This window comes from Rhinolophus ferrumequinum, chromosome 10 (assembly GCF_004115265.2).
Source record: "Rhinolophus ferrumequinum isolate MPI-CBG mRhiFer1 chromosome 10, mRhiFer1_v1.p, whole genome shotgun sequence".
Lineage (NCBI taxonomy): Eukaryota > Metazoa > Chordata > Mammalia > Chiroptera > Rhinolophidae > Rhinolophus > Rhinolophus ferrumequinum.
The window spans coordinates 57,102,110-57,124,779 of NC_046293.1; the positions used below are offsets into that span (position 1 = coordinate 57,102,110).

A 22,670-nucleotide genomic window follows, 5' to 3' on the forward strand; every position below is an offset into this window, starting at 1 on the left:
GTATATTGTAAATATAAGTCCTTTATCAGATATGTGCTTGGAAAATATTTCCTCCAAGTGGATACCTTTCTCCCAGTCTATGACTTGTCTTTTTATTCTCTTAACAGTCCCTTGGAGCAAAAGTTTTAATTGGAAACATTTTTTTTGTGTGAATTTTGCAATATGAGAGGTGCTGGAGTAGTTGTGGTTGGTGAGGGAAGTGAAAGAGAGAGGAAATGGAAATTTTAAAGAGTGTTTCTGCGACCTACATACTCCCTTAAGAATATTTGAGAAGTACAAGTAAAGACTTAGTTTGAACCGACTGTGTTGTTGAATGTGAGAACTCTGAGCATCTAAACTGCATGGTCACAGCTTTTCAGTACTCGGTGACCCCGGGTAGCTGGGATGAGTATTAATTGGGTAACATGTGAAGGGCATAATGGCAATTAGTGGGGGTATTATAAGTGTTAGTTTTCTTCTGTACAGGAATATTGGGGGTGTGTGTGGCTGCCTGAGAGCAGGTCCAACACAATCAAATATCATCGCAAGAGGCAGCATTGCTGTTCTTGCTCTCACTTTACTACTCTTTGCACTCCTTTGCTTTGGGAAGGAAAGAAAAGGATGACCCTCCTCTGCAATTGTACTACGAAGGCTGGCTTAGTATTTTTTCTCTCGGTAGCATAGTTTTCAAACTTCACAAATTCCACGTACAAGAGAGAATTGTGGTTTGAGGAGTCTGAAAGAGTTTCAGCACTTAATTGCAATTGTAATTAATTTAGAAGCTACATATTCTACATTTGTGATCACCAAGACAGAATATTTATTGAAATGCACTATCTGTGATATAAAGGATTTCCTTTTTCTAGGTAAATGAATAGATTAAACATGATTGCAAGAGATAAGCTTTTCTCACTTTAGAAAATATAATCCACACAAGACAATTGATTGGATTCAAATCTTATCTTTTCCATGTATTGGCCAAGCATCACCCCTTTGAAACTTTCAGTTTCCTCATCTTAAAACAGGTCAGTGATACCCATACTTGCAAGGTTGTGATGGATAAGTGAGATGAACAGGTAAACCTCCGGATATGGTGACTGGCACATGGGTGATGCTCGGCACATGTTCTTTCTACTTCCTTCCCTTTGTGCTACAAGTGCTTCTTCTAAACCCTCTGCTGGAAAAATGTTTGAGCTCCTGCCTCTGTAATTTTCCTTCCTTTATTCACTCTATCTTGAATATATCTCCCGCTCCCCTTCAACTGTCCATCTAGATGGCTTTCCTGATTCTTTTCTAGAGGGCTGGCTGCTTTCACCCTTGTGATATCCTTGGATCATTACAGTATTTAGTTCCTTCTTCAGTGTACTGCCTTGTGTTGTTTTATCTGCACGTGCCTTTTAATCACCTCGATCATATCCCTGCAGCATCACTTATTTTGTTGGGTCCTTCACAGTATGTATCTAACGTTAGCAGTTTGAACATAGTCGGGGATCACTGAATAATTGTTGTTTGGATTACAAATCATCTCTCTGAGTTTCTTAAAGCAGTTGCCCAAGGACCTTCCTCACCTTGCAATGCTTTCTATCTGAATTCCTTTGCAAAATTTTCATTTCTTTTAAAACATTTTTAATTCTTTTAAAGTATCTTAGAAAAAAGAAAAAAATTAAATAAATTATCACACAGAGGATGTTTATGAAGATTTTTAATAACCCAGAGAAATGCTTGGGTTGTCATGCAAAATCATGCACATGTCATTTTTACAACTACATAATCACTTAAAAAACTATGAAACACCTAATAATAAAGAAAATCAGGTCCAAGAATGAGTACTGAATTCTTTTTTTTGAATCAACAGCCCTATCATTTTCTTCTAATTTCATATGTAGAAAGAGAATGATTTTGCCCACAAATGCTTGGTGTTTTACTGTGCTTGCAGAACGATTCTGCTTCATTCCACTAGAGGTCACTGTGGTTCTTTAGTTATTTTTTTTCTATTTGGCATCTCTGTTTGCAGGGGAAAAAGCATTCTGTCATGGTTATTATTTTTAGCAAAGTTAAGAGAAATGTTAAAACGATAGCCTCCTTTTTTAAATACAAAGAAACATTTTCCAGAGCAATTGTATTTCTTTTTCAGATTCCTTATTCCAGACCATAACTATCAGAAACATCTCTATTTTACATTGGCTACCCAAATTTAATTTATTAGTGTGAAACATTATCACTGTACCATTTATCCTGCTATTAAAATAGAATTGCCCCGTGCTTTCTATAGTGTGAAAATAATAGAAGACTAACCTTCTCTTTTTCTGGTTCAGTTTTTTTTTTTAATATCGTTTCCCAGCAGTACAGAAATATGGCGTCTAGAAGAACTCAGTAATGAAGTATTAAAATAAATGAATGACATATGAGATGTGCACATATAAGGACCATTGCTAAGGTGAATACAGAGACCCAACAAATTCTACTGATACACTATGGTGCCTGTAAAAGAATTTCTGCCTGATAAATTCAGCAGGGATATAGACAATGTTTTCCTGTTTGAAAAATGATAAAATATTAAGAATTAGAAAAAGGAAATATAGCCCCAAAGGTAATAGGGTGCATGCTGAGTATAACATCACCCAAAATGCTTAACTGATATGATAGTTTAGCTTTCCTTCTAGAGTCTCACATTCATTTGACTATAAACCCAGAAGCTCTAAATTTTATATTGCTATATTGCTTTGAAAACCTCATCTTTTTCTCTCATCCTCTTTTTACTATTTGCAGCCTTGAAAAGTGGTGTCACAATCACCTCACAAAATCATATTTATTTTTCACAACCTGGGTCGTTTGGTTCCTTGTGTATTCTTATTCCTATAGCATTACAGTTGGATTCACAGAAATTTTCCCCAGCTCAAAATGTATCTCAATGATTCTCAAAGTTGATTATCCATTATTTATCATGGGCCCTAAATTTAGCAGGATTGGAGAGATCAGGTGTACTGGAAACCCACTGCCCACTCTCCTGTAAACTACAGTATCCTTAAAAAAACGTGTACGATTTTTGCTCCCATCTACTGACTAATATGGATAGCTCCATTTCCCTAACTTTGCTGAAAGCTCTGCTGTGGCTGTGAGCAGCAGGCAGGGCTGAGTGTAGTGGGCAGTCCCGCTGTGCTATGAAACCTTTCTTTCTCAGATGCATTTCTTTCAAACCCCATCTCCATCCTTGCTTTGGGAGGCCACTTGCACAATTGGGTCTCTCTAAAGTGGGGCGATGAATGATGAATGATTGCCTTGACACAATTAATAAAGAGTAGCTGGCTGCCTAAGCCTTTTTTTTTGAAAAGCGCTTTCCTTGTTGTCTTTCAAAGGATGCATTCACCTTCCTGTCTGTAATCCAGAATCCTCCAAAACTATTTAGAAATATTTTCTTCAGGCTCTCCCCAGTTGGGGCTTCCATCATTCAGTTCACTGTTTCTCAAAGTTTTAAATCATACCCTTGGAAATGCATACTTTTGACAGGGAAAGGAGTATGTCATCGTGCTTTTTAAGTCAGAAATAAAATGGATTTGAGCTCTAGTTCTACCACTTACCAGCTGTATGACTTTCAAGCCCCATAACCTCCTTGAATTAATCTTGAGATCCTCTTCTTTAAAATGAGGATAGTAACAATGATAAATGAGATAATGCATATAAAATAAATAGTATTCTATCTGGTAAATGGTAAGCACTCAACATGTGATGGGTACTAATACTGCTGCTGGTGCTGCTACCGGTAGTAGTAGAAGTAGCAATAGTAGTAGTAGTAGTAATAGCAATAGCAGTAGTAGAAGTAATAGATGTTCCTGGCTGTCAGTATTAAATGTACCACAGTGAAGGTACATTTAATTTGGGAAAGTGGGCCAAGGTTAAAGCTGTGTTCTCTGAAGAAAGCCAGCTCACGAGGACGACATGTGGTGCAAGCAGACTGATTCGTTCGGGGACTACTTGAGTCCTTATGAGGAGCCAGGCACCATTCTAGGTCTTAGGTTTGCAATGGTGAGAAAGATGAAGTCCTTGTTCTCAGGAAGCTGACATTACAGTGAGGAGAGACAGATGATAACCAAGAAACCTGCAAATAGTGGAAAGTGCCATTTGGGAAATATAACCGGGTGATAAAATTGAGGGGCTGGGAGTATGTGCTTCAGATTGGGTGGTCAGGGGAGGCCTTTTTGAGGAAGTAGCACTTGAACTGGGACCTGGTGATGGTGAGAAGCTGGCCAGGTGAAGACTGGAGGTGTGGGAATGTTCCAGACAAAGGGAGCAAAGTGCGAGGCTTTGAGAGGAGCAAGCTGGCTATGTGCAAGGAACAGAAGGTTGGTGAGGCTTGGGCCAGAGTCAGGTCAGGTAGGGCCTCGTATGGCATGGTGAGTAGGCATGGAAGTACCCCTGTGAGGTGTTCCCTGTCCTCTAATGGGAGCACGTGGCTTTCGTCTCTGAGTGTGCCTGTCATGATTGGTGAAGCACGATGCTGACATTCTTCCAGCCAAAGTGGACTTTGATTCCTCTCACATCTCTTTCCTTCCCTCCCCTTCACCTCAGTCAGCCACTTTCCAAATTCCACCAAACCTAGCTTCTCGGTGTCCCTTGACCACGACCTCGTTCCACATTCTTCCCTCATCTTCCGTCAGGTTCCCATACTGGGCCTGGCCAGTAGCTGTGAGCTGGTCCCCTGGCTCTCTGTCACCTGTTTCCTCTGGTCTCTACACTGCTGTATATTAGCTGTGTATCTGCAGCACACTCTCCCCTGCCAACCGCACCTGAGTAAGCCACCTTTCTGTCTCATGCCTCCTCATGGCTCCCTCTTGTCAGGGGAATACCAGATAAAATCTTTGTCCTCGCATTCTCTATTCCTCACCCAATTTTCCAGCCACAACTTCTACTTCACATTCCTTCAGCTTAACTGAACTACTCCTAATTCCATAATGATGCTGTGAGCTTTGTTATTATTGTTATTTTTTGTTATTATTATTATTATTTGTTGTTCTCTTGGATGGCAGGTCCTGCTCTCCAAACCTACTTCTTGTTGAAGACCCGCCCACCTCATCTGTCACCTTCTCCGTGACGCTTTCCTTGACCCCCAAACCTGACAGAACATCTCTCTCTGAACCCTGGAGGCACTTTGTTTGTGCCTTTCCCATGGTGCTTATCTCCAAAACTTCTGGTAATTACCTATGTATATATCCCAGTGTCCTTTCTGTCTAACTGCAGACTCCTCCAGATCTGGAAGTAACATTTACTCAGGCTGGTTTCCTTCAAGGGTTCAGCCACTACCTAGTACATACTTCATATTGACATAAGAATAAAGAGTTAAGTAATAAGTGTCAGAGGAGTATTACCAATAGGAGGGAAAAAAAAGGCAGCAGGAGCTCTCCTTGGGGTGGTCAGTGTTGGCAGTTTCATGGAAGGGATGAAGCAGAGGTGATTCATGGGGAAAAGTTGTATCGGCCAACTCCTGGACCTGGTTAGAATACAGTGCCAGGAAATGAGCACAGGTTTTCCAGTTTTTTGAACTGGGGTAAAATTCCAGCTGTTACTTAGTAGTTTGATCTTATTAACTTATTAATCATGAGATTATTAAGAGGATTAAAGAAAATAGCCTATGTAAATTAGCTAATATTAAGCAAACTTTGAGCACTGAGCTCATCTAATGCTCATAATGACTCAGAGAGATAATCATCCTTCCCCTCAGTGTGACTGAGATAAGGCACGCATGGCCTTTGGCTTTGTGCCTGGTCTGTGAGACTGGTCAACAAATGGCAGCAATTATTTTCTTGTTGATATTTATTAAAAGGCAGCCAGCAATTAGCATGCAAATGTTGTCTCAAGGAGATTGACTAGCATTTTCCCTCCAGCCATATGATAAAGCCACAGAATAAATGGGGAGCTTGATCTGGGGAGCAACTTGTATGTGTATACGTAGGACTGATGGGGCAGCGGGAAAGTTTGAATTTCTGTTCTCATAAATGTTTTGGATGGAATGTACAAGAAAGCCTACTAAATCTACCTTTTTTGTGTTGGCCGATTTCATCCTTTTTTGAGAACTCAAAGAGTACATGACTGGAAAATTGGTACATATTATTTTCGTGTTATCAGGATACTTTTGGCTATTAGAGAATTGGTTACATCAAAATGAACCAGACATTCTGTTTTGGGAGAACATATGCTAACTTTATTGGTCCCAAGGGTGAGTGCAAACTTTCCAGGACTGAGGCTCTAAATTGACCTTTGCAAAATCCCACAGCTAGTCGTTGAAAAACGAGTTTTGTCACTTTATGAACTGGTGTTTTGGAACTTCTATTTATTCCAAATAAAAATAAAATAAAATAAAAAAACCAATTGTGTCCCACATATCAGTATGACTTCTTGTCACAGTTGCATTGGATCAAATATTTTATGTGTGGAGAAAAATGAAAATATAGACAATTAATTTTGTTCTAGATATAAGTAATGTGACATATTAAAGTTTCTTGAAAATTTGAAATTAGACATATTATGGATTAGACAGTAGACTCCACATCTATGTTTAAGATTTTAATAAATGTTAAATTAAACTTTGGACTTATTCCATTTTAGGCTACTCTCCTAGGCCCTCGAGGGTGGGGTTTCATCTTTTTTTCTTTCTTTTTAAGTGAACCATTTTAGAAATAATAAACCTAAGTGTTAAGATGTTATTAGCTCCTAACACCTTATCTTATATCAACCTTATCAGTTTTATAGCACAGAGAGTGGGAATAGAGAGGCACAGACTGGGGTTGGCTGGAGGGAACATGGGGATTGGTCAATCCTGAGAAGAGAGGGCTCTTCTGTGGAGGTACTGGGAAAGGAGCATCAGCAAAAGAATGGCCAGGGACTCAGGATTTACTTTGCAGGTTTTCCCTGTGCTCATCATATCATCCTTCACCTAAGACAGGCCCTCACATAACTGCAGGGTGAAATGGGCTCATATTCATTTCCCCCCACTCTTCTTTCCTCTTCTTCTCATGATGTCTTCTTCCCACCACTATGATTTTATGAGGCTGGTTGCTGCAGGATTAGGCACTGGATCTAGGTCTACCATGTAATAGATTCTTAAAGGTCCTTGGAAGCCACATGGTCCAACCTCCTTGTTTTTTACATCTTTCCAAACTAAGCCATCAGAGCCAGCTTCATGACGGTGTGACCTGTACAGTTGCACAGGGCTCTGTATTTAGAAGGGCCCCACATTTGACATTTGGCTTTAATGCTCTGCTGTCACAATCTTGAAATCCTAAATTTTTGAACAAGGGGTTCTACATTTTCATTTCATAGTGGACCCCATTACGTATGTTGCTGATGTGCTTGTGACTTAATGAATCATAAGACAATTGGATTTTAAAAAGAGAGCCTTAGGTGGTGTGAAAAGGATGAGTGATGGAGGAGTTTGAGAACTCTCTAAAAGCCAGCAGGAGAGATAAATTTGTGGGGCAGCAGGAGCTTTCCTGGGAATCTTCAAGACACCACATGTACCATGGATTTGTCCCACTTGCAGATTACACTAGTTCTGTCTTTAGATAGTAATTTATTCCTTATCTCTATTTTGAATCTCCATGTTTCCTCTTAAAACCTAGTCCCTTTTGTTCTATTCTTCCTGCAGTTGCCAACAACTAACCATTATCTTCTATGTACTTAAAGGCCATTATAGTCACCCCTCGACACTTTTCTAGGCTAAGAGATCCTAATTCTTTTATCCATCAGCTTGAACTTTTCTTTTGTTTAATTGATGCATCTTTGAAGAAGAACAGCTAGCTAGTTCAGGTAGCATTGTTAGAATCAGGGCACGATTAATTTCACATCTAGCTACAATATTGCTAAGGAATAAAACAAAGAGATGGCACCAGTGAAAATTACTTTTTGGAATTAAGCTAAAATTAGCTAAACATTTTGTGATTACAAAGTAATTTGAAAATCAAGTAGACTAAAACATTGGTCAAGAAAAGGATGATGGTAAAGGAAAGAACAGAAAGAAAATCAATGGAAACAACCTCCTCTACAGATCAGAGGGAGTTTTTGAGAGAAAGTAGATTGCTGCTAATAGAAATACCAAAGCCCATTACTTAGGCAAAGTCTTTGAGGACAGAAAACGTGGCCTTGCAAAGACAAGAGGACTAAATTCTACCCAGTGAAGGATACATCTGTGCCTGTGTGTGAACACTTTCCATACACATCTCCACAAGGAGATGTAAAGAGATCTATTATATTTTATATTCCAGTTATAGTGTTCAAATACTGAATACAAATAGGCAATATGATTGGATAAGCAAAAAGGGAAAGAACAACAAAGCAGTAACAGAAGGAATAGGGACCTGATTTGGTGTAATATCATGTATTCGTCTAGTAATTCACTTGAGAGAGACAGTGATTTAATTTCCGTAGAATGGTGGCCTGAATACATTCAAGGTAGATGCATCAGAAAGGCTTTATTATTTTTTTTCTAAAAGAATACTTGCATTTTTATATATCTCTGAGGTTGACAGTCAGTGGAGATTGAGTGAAATAAAGGTAAACAAACCCCTCCTGCAGATGCTGACGGAGACCCTGTGTCAGGTAGAGTGAGGATTTCACACTCACTAGGGTGAGATGTAGGAAACCTCTTACTTGCCAAATCCTAGGTGTTCACTCCCGGGCAGATTATCTAACTTCTCTGTATCTTGACTTTCTTGTATACAAAAAGCAGTGAAAATTCTGACCTATCTGAGCATTGTTGTGAAGATAAAATGAATTAACAGATGAAAAAGTGCTTTAAGAAATTATAATGTCTAACTTATTTCACTCTGCACAATATCCTCCAGGTCCATCCATGCTGTTGCAGATGGCAAGATTTCATTCTTTTTTATGGCAGAGTAATATTCCATTGTATAAATGTACCACTTCTTCTTTGTCCATTCATCCATTGGCAGACACCCAGGCTACCTCCACAACTTGGCTATTGTAATTAATGCTGCAATGAACACATGGATGCACATGTCCTTTTGAAGTACTGTTTTAGGTTTCTTCGGACAAATACCCAGAAATGGGATTACTGCCATATGATTTCACTTACATGTGGAATCTAAACAACGAAACAAACAAAACAGAAACAAACTCATAGATACAGAGAACATTTTCATAGTTACCAGCTGGGAGGGGTTGAGGGTGGGGTGAAAAAAGTGAAGGGATTAAGAAATACAAATTGCCAGTTACAAAATAGTCACAGGGATGTAGAGTATAACATAGGGAATATAGTCAATAATATTGTAATAACTATGTATGCTGTCTGATGGGTAGTAGACTTACTGGGATGATCACTTTATAGGTTATATAAATGTCTAATCACTATGTTGTACACCTAAACCTAATATAATATTGTATGTCAAGTGTAGTTGAAAAACAAAACAATCATTTAAAAAAGAAGTTATAATGTAGTATTTTTATACATTAAAAAAGTCCATTAATAAACAAAAATTAAGGAAAAAAATCAACCACTTTTTTATTGAGGAGATGGGCATTTACTGTGCTCGCTGCCGTGAAGATACAAAGGAGAATTGGATTGGGGTTTGCCTTCAGAGAACTTCCAGTCTATTTAAGGAACAAAAATGATATCGATAGTGGCCAGCTCTTCCATTTGTGTAGCATTTTATATAGCTGAAAATTGGACTGACTGTACATATTCAAGAAGAGCATCAGAAGCTCTGTCTAGGTTTGAATCCTAGTTTACCGATAAGAAACTTGAGGGTTAAGGGGGTCAAATACCTCACCTCAGTTTTCTTATCTGTAGACTAAGATACGAATAGCACCTCATAGCGTTGTGGTGAGGATTAATTGGAACAACGTGAAGTTAATGACTGGCACACGCCTTCAATAGTTGTTAACTGTTATTGCTAAATGTGTAGATATACATCCTCCAGACTTATGTGACTTTACTTTTTTTTTGAGGGGCAATCTTAAAAGACTATCGTTCCTTGGAACATTCTTTGGGAAAGGAACGTATGGTTGTCGGCAATAAATACATTAGAAATTCAGAGAATGGAGTGAGCACTCGGGGCTGGATCATTGGAAAAGTTTTCATGGAGGTGAGGGGATTTGAACTGGTACTTAAAATAGTATAAAATTTGGCCAGGCAGAAGAAATGCAGAAGCCATGGTTGGGCATATAGGGAGTGGAACACTCTAGATTGCCTTAAGGTGGGTGGGAAATAAAGCTGGAAAAATAGAGCTAGAAGATAAGTGAATTCCTGGACAAGGCACTTGGATGTTATCTCATAGTTGGGAGGAAGCCATTAGTGGCATTTAAGAAAGGATAATGTGCTGTTTATATCCACGGTGAATGAATATTAAAAGGTGTTGAAAGTGTCTGGAGGTAGGGACTGTGGGGACAGAGTCCCAGAGAGCAGTTTCCAGGCTCTCGGCCTCATGTGGAAAGGTGCTGGCACGGTTATTAGACGGCCATCAGCTGTAATCAGACGGCCATCCGCTGTGGCTGGGTGGCCATCAGCTGTAACCAGTCAGCTGTTAGCCACTAGTATGGCTGCCGTGGCTACGCTGGGGGATTGGTTTGCAGAGAAGCCGAGGGCGGATTGCAGATATCATGTGTGGTGGTTGGCAGAGAAGCGGGAGGCAGATTGCGGCTCCTGCTCCCTGTGTCTCGACCAGCTGCCAGCGAGAATATAGTGGTCGGACTCCCCTATCTGTGGTTCTGTTGTGTTCCTTTTTGGCCTCACCATATCCTGTGTTCTTGTGCGGGGAGTGGGACCAGAGTCCGTGCATGACAGGAACACTGGCTGGGAAGTTAATTGAATGAGATTCAAGTCCCAGACTGGATTGATGGAATGGAGATATCAACCAGGAAAGATGTGAGGGATTAAAGAAATAAGCAAAACTTGGTTGTTGATTAGGGGATTTGAAGGGAGGGGCAACAATGACCCTCACGTTCCACGTTGTGGTAATTTGAGGAATCAGGTCCCTTAATATTGCTTTATTCTTTCAGTGATTCACTTACCAAATACTTTTTGAGTGCTTACTATGTTTGTGACACTACGTAGGTACTGAGGTTGTTTTTTTTTTTTTTAAAAAGAGTGAGACCTGGTCTCTGTTCTCAAAATGTTCACTTGTTTCAATTTGTAGCACCTATAATAGTGTGTGTTGAGTGTTATAATGTAGGCATGAAAAAAATAGAAGAATTTATGGAGGAAATAGCAGTTGAGCAGCATCTTATGCTGAGCTATTCAAGGAGCTATGGGAAAGTACCACTTCAAAAATAAAGAAATCAAGAAAGTTAAGTTGGTGGAAGTTGGGGAAGACGTGAATTCTGTTTTCGATGGACTAAGTACAAAGTGATGATGGAACACCAGCATGGAAATGACTGGCAGGCACCAGGATAGAAAGAACTGGGAGAGAATCTTATTGATAACAAATCTGCCAAATGGTTGATTGGTCGTAGCTTGCACACTTCATGTGACAGAGCTCTCCTGACTTCACATTGCAGCTCATTGTATTGCCAAACAATTCCAATGCCAGAGTTTGAACTTGGTCCTTAAGTGAGTTGGTTCACGTGCTCTAGAAAAGATTTTAGGGCAGAAAGGAAGGGGAGAGTGAGGGCTGTGGAAAACTGATTTAAGATGAATATATCACAAATACTTGACACTTAAACATGCTCCTTAAATCTCCAAACATACCTACATAGCCACTCATGAAATTCAGCAACAAACACCCAGGATTTGGTAGGCACTGTGCTGGGTGCTGGAAGGTGGGAACATCCTGATTAGTAAGGTATAATCTTGACCTTTAGGAGGGCTCAGCTTAGTTGGGAAGGCTGAAGAAGTAGCCAAATAATTATAATAGAACAAGGTGAGATGGGGCTAAGATGGATGGAGAAATGGTTGAGAGAAGAGTGTAATTAACTTTCTGTCATATGGGCAGGTCAGAGAAGGCATCAGAAGATTTTGGGGTGGTCTGGTTCATCATCACAGGTGCCATGATGAAAAGGTGGAGCACACAGGGATCCACCATGGGCAGGCTGAGGTGTAACCTGAAAACTGCTAGCAAAATTTAACAGTCCTAGGAGTCCTGGTTTCAGGACAGCTGTGAAACCACTAGATACTCCTTGTGTTAGAAGCTACATTCAATGCATTTCATTTCAAGCAAATATTCCTAGCTTAAAAAAGTGCAGACTTTTATTTATGTGTGTATTTGAGTATTTCGAGCCACTGTTCTCTCTCTTAGGAATCATATCTTTCCCATGTGAATCACTGTTTCTTATTTTTCTAGTGTATTAAAAGAGACCTTGACTGTAAAAGGTTAAATTGAAGATGAAGTAGGTATTTTTCCCTCTTTTTCCCTTGGCAAGAACACCACAGAGGCTTTGTAAACAAAAGCTAGGATGCAGACGGTCTAGGAGCAGTTTCGGCTGAAAAAAGTATAATTGTTTTTTTTTAACGTGGTGAATCGAAGAATAGCTCAGGAAAATAAGGAGCAGGTGGCTGTTGCAGCCTGAAGGGCAGAAGGCCTGGTACGAGGACAGAGAACACTTGAGGCTTGTCACGTGTTCCCACATATCACTTTAGCTCTTAGACAGAGGGCAGCTTTGAGCCTCCTGTCCTCTGTCCCCCCCCCACCCCGGACCCCTCAACAAACATATGGGAAGGATTTAGAGACAAGGGAAAAGCTCAGAAATCAAATGTGGAGAGGAATTATGTGGGTAACAGCTGGAATTCATGAAGTTCCATATTAAGTGAAGGATTGATAGCAAGAAATTCAAAACACCCTTTCCCAAAAGAAAGACAAATTAATAGCTTGAGGACAAAAAAGACTTCTCAAGATTCTTGGCTTCTCTTTAAATATAACAGTAATGCTTATATTTGTTTTTATAAGGGGTAGCTATGGTTATTTTTGTCATAAACTTAGAATGATTGAATTCAAGGATGAATATGGTGAAACACGTTAACTAAGTGCCAAAAATGAATCTAAAATTGGACTGCATGCCCATTTTACTCTAGTCTTTCTTATTGAGGTATGTTAATATTAAGTGAAATCATTATTTGTGACGATTTTCTTTCACCTATTATCTTATTTAGTCCTTCCCCTATATACCAAGAAATAAGTATTTTATAACATCCTTCTGCTTAAGAGAAAAATCAATGCTTATGAGATTGATTCATTTGTCCAAGATCACGCGGTAACAGACAAAAACGGAAACCTAGGTCTTCTGCTCCCAATGCCCAGGGGTGTATCTATCCACTGCACTGGGAATCCTAGGTCTGGTGAGTTTCCCCATTAGCCTTGGAGCTGTTTAAATTTACTGATTCCTGGAGTGGGCTCTACAGTCTATATGCTTAAAAATCTCTGAAGTGATTCTGATCAACCTGGTTTGGGACTCCCTGTATTAAGATAAATGAAACATCATTCTCTCACCAGTCAGCATGAATTCTTCTTTACTCTGGGGATATAGGTGAGTGGATATTTGGAAGGTCAGCAGAGCCATACCTGGGAAGCATTAGAAGCCACTGGACCATGCAGCCTGCAACAATTTTTGGTGAGCTGGTTCAGTTTGATTACTAGCGTCTGGAAGAGCATGATGAGTGGAAGCTAGATCATAACAGCATAAAGTTCTGTTTCCCAACCTTTTCCTGGGCAATGATGCATCTGTAAAACTGCTAGGATACACCAGGGGGCTGCCAGTATCAAAGATGTAGAGCCACAGGTTGGGACCATTTGGACGAAACCCAAATCGGAAGAGTCAGATAGTCTATGGTCAAAATACAATATGCTTACTCTTTCAGTTTCTGGGAAGTGTTGAGAAGTACAATGATTATGGAAAACAGCCAGGCTCCTATTTGACAAGTAGCAAGGTTAATTCTTCTTTAATGTTTGTGAACATGGGGAGGTAATGTACCTGCTTCGAGTTTGGTGGGCGTAGTTTTGAATCCCAGCTGTCTCACTGAGTGACCTTCAGTAACCACTTACCTTCTTGAGCCTCAATTTCCCTATACGTGTTTGGAGGGTAATGATACTTTAATCATAGAGTATTTAAAGACTTGAATGAAGTGCTGGATATTAAGTCATTAATTCAGTGCCTGTGAACAGCAAGCGTCATGTAAATTGCGGTGTTATCTCTGTCTCTTACATCCAAGCGATCTTAAAATTTAATCAGTAAAGGATATAAATGCTTTAATAATACCTTAAGCAAACCAGGTTTCAAATGCAGAAAGATTCACTGTTGTAAAAAGCAAGAAAGATGCTATAATGCATGAGGTCCTATCTTAATCAAGTCCTGCTTCCAGCTACTGGATACATGTGGGACAAGGGGCAAGCGTTTGAATATCAGAAACTATCTTCACGGGAGAGCAAGAGCGAAGTACACCCAAGAAATTGGAATAAATGTGCCCTTTGCATCTAGGACAAAAACGTGAAAGTCACTTTTGAAAATGACTTTAAATGGAATGAGCAAGACTGGACTGTAACCTGATTCAATATATTAACATATCTAAAGACAGAACTTATCATTCAGAACCGCAGTTGGCCAGCAGTGGAAGAACAGGAAATGGAAAGTCAGAGAGGCAAATGTTGGCAAGTGCCCTCCTAGAACTACCCAGGGGAGAAGGAGTCTTAGCTGAGGGACTTCAAATGTTTCTTTTCCATTGGCAAGACCATCATCGCAGTGAGATGTCTATCATAAGCTGTCTTAGCCCAATGTCATGACATAGTCAAAGCATGTTAATTCATTTATTTTGTTTGGATTCTATACTTGTCACAAAATAGTATGATTATAAAATTTATCTCCTTGTATATATAGTTTGCTATAGAGAAAAAGAACACACCAGACTGAGGATGCTAATAACCTGCTGCTGCTCACATTTATCGTTGTAAAACAATAAGTTTGTTTTTCTGATTTATATTTCAGTTCTTCGTGAACTTATTCAGCCTGCATCAGCCTCCCTGAGTCTGAGCATCTCTGGACCTGGGTTTTGGAATGTGCAATGTTCATGCCAGGACCTTGGGCAGTGATGAGTTGAGCAAGACAATGTGTGCTACCTGATAGTGCCCCCTACTGGCGGCATTGCGGCCTCCCTGGCTACCTGTGAACCTGGCTGCACACCTTCTACTCTCCGTGGGGGAAGAGGAAAATCTAGAGAGAGCAGCCACACGTTGGGTTACAAATGAATGGGAGGAGTTTTGGCCCGACTGAATCATGAATCAGCTTTAAGTGATAATTTTTTCAGAGGACATACACATTCTTCCCCCCTTGCTGAAGTCTGGATTTTCTGAGATACCTGTTTAAAAGCTCTATTTACTCTAACAATAATTTCAAAATACCACAGGCTCTGCTAACATTTTCCCTCATCATTAATAGTTCCTAGCTGTCTGTCTGTGAGCTGGTATAATCATGTGTCTCACATCAACCCAAGGGGCACGGACACCCAAACACCTGAAACCACCCACTAAGGAGACCTGGAGTTAGACTTTTTTCTAGAGGGGAAGATTTTCTTGTGCCACTTTGCAAAGTAACTATTAATTGCTTGCTGATTGGTCCCTGGGACTCCCCTTAGTTCCCGCACTGTGCGATCTTTCTAAAGTGCCTATCTAAATACATCACACTCAAGCATGAAATCCTTTGGTGGCTGCCTATTGCTCCAAGTTCAAGTCCCAGCTCACAGCATGTTTTAATGGGCCTTGTGGGCCTGTCTATTGCTAACTGCTCCAGTCTCTTTCCTCACCATTCATCCATCTCATTCCAATGAGACCTACTGATCTACTTTATTAAAAATATTCTATGTATTCACTAGCCTCTTGGCCTTTGCACGTACATTTGCTTCTCCTTTTTCTAGTTGTCTAGAAAGTCCTTAAGTTTTTTGTTGAGATGCCAATCCCTTTGGGAAACATGAAATTAATTCATTAAAAATATTTCTTAAGCATCTTCAATGTGCCAGACACTATTCTAGGTGCTTGAGATATATCAGTGAACAAAACAGGGAGAGATCTACACTCCTTATTGGATACTAATGGCCTATTTTCTCATCCTGTGTCTTTAATCTGCAAGCTCCCTGAAGACAGGACATGTGCTTTATTCACCACTGTATTCCCAAAGCTTAGAAGAATGCTTTGATATACAGCCAATACTTAATTAAAAAATTGACAAGCTCTTAGAGAAAGGACAGTAAACTGCTTCTGCAAAGAAAACATTTTCTGTAAAGTAAATATTTTAGAATTTTTTTGGTCCATATGGTCTCTGTCATAGCTATTCACTTCTCCTGTTGTAACACAAGCAGTCAGAGACAATATGTAAGCAAATGGGCATAGATGTGTCCCAATCAAACTTAGATGATCCCTAAAGTTTCTTCCAGGTTCACAATTCTCTAACTATCTTATCTGTTTTGTTTATTGCTATATCCCCAGCATCTAGAACCATGTCTGGAGAATAGCAGATACATATTATATACTTGTTGAATGGAGGGGTTAAAGTGGATTTAGACGGAGTTTGGGTTTGAATCCAAGCCTTTCTGACTTCTATATCCATGATCTTTGTATAACATTCTTTCTTTGCTGGTTGTTTAATTGAATGGATATTGGGGATCAGAATTCTCAAGTCACTGGGAACCACAATTCTGGTCAGTCAGTGTAAAGTCATTATTTCTTTTCTAATCTTGAGATATCTTGCCCAATCAGATCCCTGCCAAAATTTGTTTGTCAGCCCTAAACAATGATAAATCCCTCTTAATAATAGCATATGAGGTAGTGGGCAGGGGGATAGTACCAGCTGGTAAACCATTAGTACAAATAGATATATGCAAAGGGGGAAATACCCTTAGGATAGAGAGGTGGTATAGAGAGGGGTGCAATTTACTTTATAGCAAGTGGAAGTGTCAGCGAAGTCATCAGAAATGTGGGAAGGCCTCAAGAAGGATCCTGAGATGGTTCACATTCCTTTACCTGTGTCCAAAATGGGGAGTCAGAGTACATGAGGGATCTGCTTAGACTGAATTAGAACCTGAATTGCAGGCAGGATTAGAGCCAGAATTCCTAATTCCCAGTCATCCATGAAACCACTCGACATGGCTTATATTAGAAGCTCTATTGTAATGAATTCATTTTAAACAAATATTCCTAGCTTAACCATTGCAGCCTTTTATTTATGTGTGTATTTGAGTATTTTAGAGCATTGTTTTCTCTCTTTGGAATCATGTTTTTCCATGAATCACTTTTTTGTGTTCTAGTATGCTAAAAAATACCTGGATTTTAAGAGGTTAAATGGAAGATGAAATAGAGTAAACCAACTGACTTTTTGCTTTGTGAGCTCTGTGGAAGTGTTGAGTCAGCTGCTTGAACTGGTATGTGGAACTGGCAGAACCTGTTGCTCTGCAGCCTGAATTTATTCTCAGTGTCTTTGGTTCCATATGGGTTTATGACCAATCACATGGATTGTGATTGGCTTCACCCATGAGTCATTAAACCCATTGTGCACATTCCTGGCTCCCTAGCTTTCTTGGAATTCATCCTTGAGTCTAATGGTCCAATGCTCTAGCTTGGTATTCTGATGACTGAGTGAATAAAAATGGCAGTAAAAATGTACATGTGATATAACAATTCAAAAGGCAATTCCCTTTAGAGAAGTTTTCCTAGCAAATCAAATTCCTCCCAAACCACTTTGAATCCTTTGAAATTTTTGAAGCTTTCAGTTTCCTTTGTACCTTCATGAGAGGTCAACAAATAGAGCAAGAGTCTCTTCTGCTAGCTCTGCACATACTCTGCCACAAAATTCAGGCTTTATAGGGTAGCTCTATTTTCTAATCCTCTTGATTAACTTCATTTAGGGAAGAAAGCAAAAACATGGATAATCTCATATAAATAGCAGCTGATGAATATGCATGTGTTTGATGTCCTAGAAAACTAGTACTTTAAATGAAACAGTGAAGTGCCACTGATAGCTAAACTTATGATAAGAAAAGATGTCCAACTTCTTGACTACTGCTCAATTCCCTGAAATCCGTATCATTTTAAGAGCAGTTGTTTTCACAGAAAGAGCCAAGCATGGCCTGATAACTATGAAAGGATGTGACAAACTAAGTGGAAGGGAATACACTTAGGATGGGGAAGGAAGAAGATATAAATAAGACATGTGACTATCCTATTTGCAGGAGTAGGGCAGTCACTGGGGGTGGGGCGTGGGGAGGAAATAGATTTAGCTGCTAAGGTTGGCTGGCATTTGGCTTTCCCCATTCAATCATAAGCTCCAAAGGGTATAGCCGAGGTAGGAAGTCCCTCTGCAGCTGAAGAAACTGATGAGTATTCTATAAGCAGGCAGATGGAGCCCAGTGATAGAGAATCCGAACAGATGTGATGTTTAGGAACTCAAGCAGGAAAGGTGCACTCCTTCTCTTCTGGAGGAACAGTAGAGAGAGGGGGCTAGCCTGCATGGCTAGGGGTGACGTTGAGTAGGATAGAGTAGGATATCAGGCTGGAGGATAATAAGTCATATCAGAGTTCAAACTGGTCACAAAGAGACGCTCTCAATGCTGATGTCGAGAACCTGGATCTGAATCCAGGAGAATCATAGAACCAAATATATGAGAGAAAAGAGCCTTGGGTCCAGATGGGAGGGTGGTCCTGGTGTATACCTGACATAGAGAATGTGGCCCAGCTGACATTTACTTGCTTTCTTTGGAGTGACATCTGGCGTCTCCAGCTACAATGAAAGGGTGGGAGACAAGTGATTGTTGCCAACAAAATCTGTTTCAAGTTGCAAGGCGCTATCCAGCATATCTAAGTGCTACTCCCTAAGTTAAAATTCCAGGTGCCAGGAGGATTTTGCTCTGGGTGGATTTTCTCAGTTGGCCTGAAGAGGTCATGGATTGTGATTGGCTAGACATTAGTTTGATCTCTTCTCTTTCCCTCAGTATCAGATGTGGAAGAGTAATGGTGACACTAAAGGCAATGACTGCAACGGAGGAACTGGCCAGAGGAGAATGACGGGGAAGACGATTGGGTAGGCAAATTTTATCTACTTCTTTTCAGTGATTGAGATAAGAGATATACTTCAAAAAGTATTCCATTCCACTGTAAAAGTAATTGAGTAACTGAATTGTCACATAACTGTAGATTTCCTAGAAAACGGCGCTAAAAAATTTAGCTTTCAACATTTATTGACATGTAAAACAGTACTTAAAACTGCATTGCACTTCTTTCTGGAACCTTAAACCACTCTGTATTTGCTTAATGAAACTCAGCCTTCAAATATTTTCTCCCTACTTTTCAAGTAGAAAATAAAATAATAGAGTTTTATACATCATAACTCTATTTCCAAAAGGGGCTGCAGGGTTGCTCCTGGGGAGGCTTGGTTAAGAGAGAGAGATTCTATAACTTTCGGGCCACAAGGCCTCACAATTAATTGGTGAGATCCATTTTAAATGGATGACAATATTAATGCAAGATAGTGTAGGTGTCGCTTACTGACTGACCTCCACCATTGGGAGAAATTAGCCTCAGGTCTTAAAGGTAAAGTGGGCTAATGATGAAGAGGCATATACACAGAGTCTGTCTTTTGAGATTGGATGTATCTGAATGATTACAGTCATGAGAACGTGACGTTATGGTTACGATTTTGTCAGTTAACTGCTGATATGTTTCTTGTAGGATTTCAAAAAGTCAGGTCACTGTTGTTTAGTCATGCTCAGTCATCTTGAGCTTCTGTTGACACATGATGAAACCACTGATTCTCTATTTACTCAAAGTTCTCTCTTTGTGATTTCTCACTAGCACACTGCACTAACTCCTGCTGTCAAAATCTACTGGTTCCCCCAAAATAAGACCTAGCTGGACAATCAGCTCCACTGCGTCTTTTGGAGCAAAAATTAATATAAGACCATTCTTATATTATATTATGTTAGATAAGACCAGGTCTTATAATAAGATAAGACCAGGTCTTATAATAAAATAAGACCGGGTCTTATATTAATTTTTGCCCCAAAAGATGCATTAGAGCTGATTGTCCGGCTAGGTCTTATTTTCAGGGAAACAAAGTAGTTTCACAAGTGTCCAAGCAAATCAGTCTTGGGTATTGATTATTCAATGACAATTAATTGCTGTAGCTTAGAATTTGATTCATCAGTGAAAAAAAAAAGAGGTCTACTTGTTTTATCCTTGTTATATATGTTTTTGCAAGAAGGTGCTTGCTTTTGCTATGTTAGCTATTCATTTTTAAATGTAAAATAAGCAGGGAAAAACTTGTAAAAATGTTATAATTTTTTGGCATTAAAGCTGAGGTTGCCTTTAGGCTGCATTAACTTATGTATCTTCTTATACTTAATTCCTCTGTTTTGTTTTAATTTATCAGCTGCCTCTGTGCAAGACACAAGGCCTATTTTTCAAACAAGATTACTTATTCTGCTACTAGGCAACTCATCTTATTCTCTCCAGAGCACCTTTTCATAGGAATAAAATGATATATATATCCTTTTATATATCCTTTTATATAAAGGATATATATATATATACATATATATATATATACATATATGCAATTTTATTTTAAATCATCAGCTGTGTCTTAGATTTTACAAAGGCAAAGGAAGTGTGTAAAAGGAAGGACAGGAAATGGATTTGTTGATGCAGATTTCTATGACAAAATCTTTTCATTGGTGGCTAATCTTTTACTAGTATAAATATGAAAGTGATTTCAGGGGTAGAAAAGATGTATTTTCCTTGGCAATTTACAGGATTGGCCTTTGTTGGATGCCCACTGAGACAAGGGATGACAGTTCAGTTGCAATAATTTGTCCTCTAGTGCAGAGGCAACTTTGTGGCCAACTTATTCACATGAACACAGAATTGCAATAAGGGTGGGGGGAGATTTGCTCAGGAGAGGCCAATCTTGAATGCATAAGAGCTAGGGATTTTAAAGTGCAGCTTTGTGGGGCCAGATTTGATCTTTTGAACCAAAAGTGTTTTTTGTGTGTGGTTTTTTTTTTTTTTTTTTTTTTTAACCCTGTAATGAAACCCACTGTATGAAGGCAAATAGTGGCTCTAGATTGAGAACAACATCTACTTGGCAAGATAATGTCATCCACAATTAGATTCAGTAGTAATGTCTTCAGAATTCAAAGTTTACATCTGCTGCTGTTGGGAGATGTACACGCGCGCGCACACACACACACACACACACACACACACACACACACATGCCATATTTGATCTGCCCCTCCCAGCTATAGCTTCTGCTCCTGTACTTGCTTCGAGACATGGCTAACTGCTGAACCTCTCCCGTCGCTGCTGAACAGGGAAGGAGAGAGAGCTTCCTTTCTGACTGTCGCAGACTCCTTTATCTATTTACTGTCTTAAGGAAAAAATAGTTTGACTATTTCTTTTTTTATTTTTTTGATTTAATAAAGTTTTATTTTTCAAAATGTACAGTGGGTATGACCTGTTGTTCATGCTTGTTCACCAGCAGCTTGGGCATCCCCACCACCCTTGGTGTTTCTGGTGTAAATGACTTGAGCTCTGTGCTTTGAAACTAGTTTAATACCGTGTTTCCCCGAAAATAAGACCTAGCTGGACAATCAGCTCTAATGCGTCTTTTGGAGCAAACATTAATATAAGATCCGGTATTATATTATATTATATTATATTATATTATATTATATTATATTATAAGATCTGGTGTTACAGTAAAATAAGACCGGGTCTTATATTAATTTTTGCTCCAAAAGACGTATTAGAGTTGCTTGTCCAGCTAGGTCTTATTTTTGGGGAAACACGGTAGGTCCTCTACTAAGAAGCTTCTGAAGGGCTGTGCTGGCCAAGGAACTGCGGGTCTTTAGTCTGAGAGACAACAGCTGACGTTATAAACTTTATAGGTGGGAACTTCCTTACAGTTGGTCATATGTTGTTTTGTCAAACAAGATTAGGTTACTGAGCTTGTCCTGGTCTTCGTTTTTGGACGACTTCTTTTTGGCCGCCCCTAGATTTCTTCATGGGTCTTTGTTTTTCTTGACCAACTTTCCGGCATCTTTCTTCTTGTCATCCTGGGGCGGCGTAGTGAAGCTCAGAGATCACCTGCTACCACTGCAACCTCGCTTAGTTGTCTGACAAAAAGCTGACTATTTCTTGCAGATTCCTGGATGATGGAAGTTACTCATTAGCCCTACTCTTAAAATGTATTATTTTGGTGAATATTTGGTATAAATTCTTCCCTTGGGGCAAAGTTGGAAAATGATATAGACATCATCACACGATGGACTACACTCAGATTGGTTCCTCTTTGCCTTCTCCTGACTCACCATGTATCAATTTCTTCCCTATTCCACATGTTGCCCAGATTTCCAGGCCCAGCCATTGTTCTCCAGAATTTGGTCATATCCCCTTCTCTATGATAGGGTCATGTCCTGACTTTCTGAAATGTGCAGAGGATACCAGCTTGGGCACTTCTTCTGGAACAATTATTACATGTGGTGTTCTCAATAACTGATAATGGATACTAGTTATCAAATATGGATTAAAGTATTAGCTTTATACAAGGAAAACTGAGTGAGAGGTTGGTGGACTGGCCTCTTATCTCATACCCCAGTTTCAACTAGCAGTCCTTAGTCTCTGCTAGCAGTCCTTAGCAGAGAAGCTAGAGATTATTGGATCTCTTGGTGAAGGAAAGATATTGTTTTAGGGAGGAGGCAGAGAAGCACAGAG

The 22,670-nt window shown here is 39.6% G+C and overlaps 1 pseudogene; it reads right to left on the reverse strand.

The window, feature by feature from the left end:
• Nucleotides 1-21,418: 21,418 nt before the first annotated feature.
• Nucleotides 21,419-22,344, reverse strand: LOC117028838 (40S ribosomal protein S25-like; annotated as a pseudogene).
• Between the last annotated feature and the right edge of the window lie 326 nt (nt 22,345-22,670).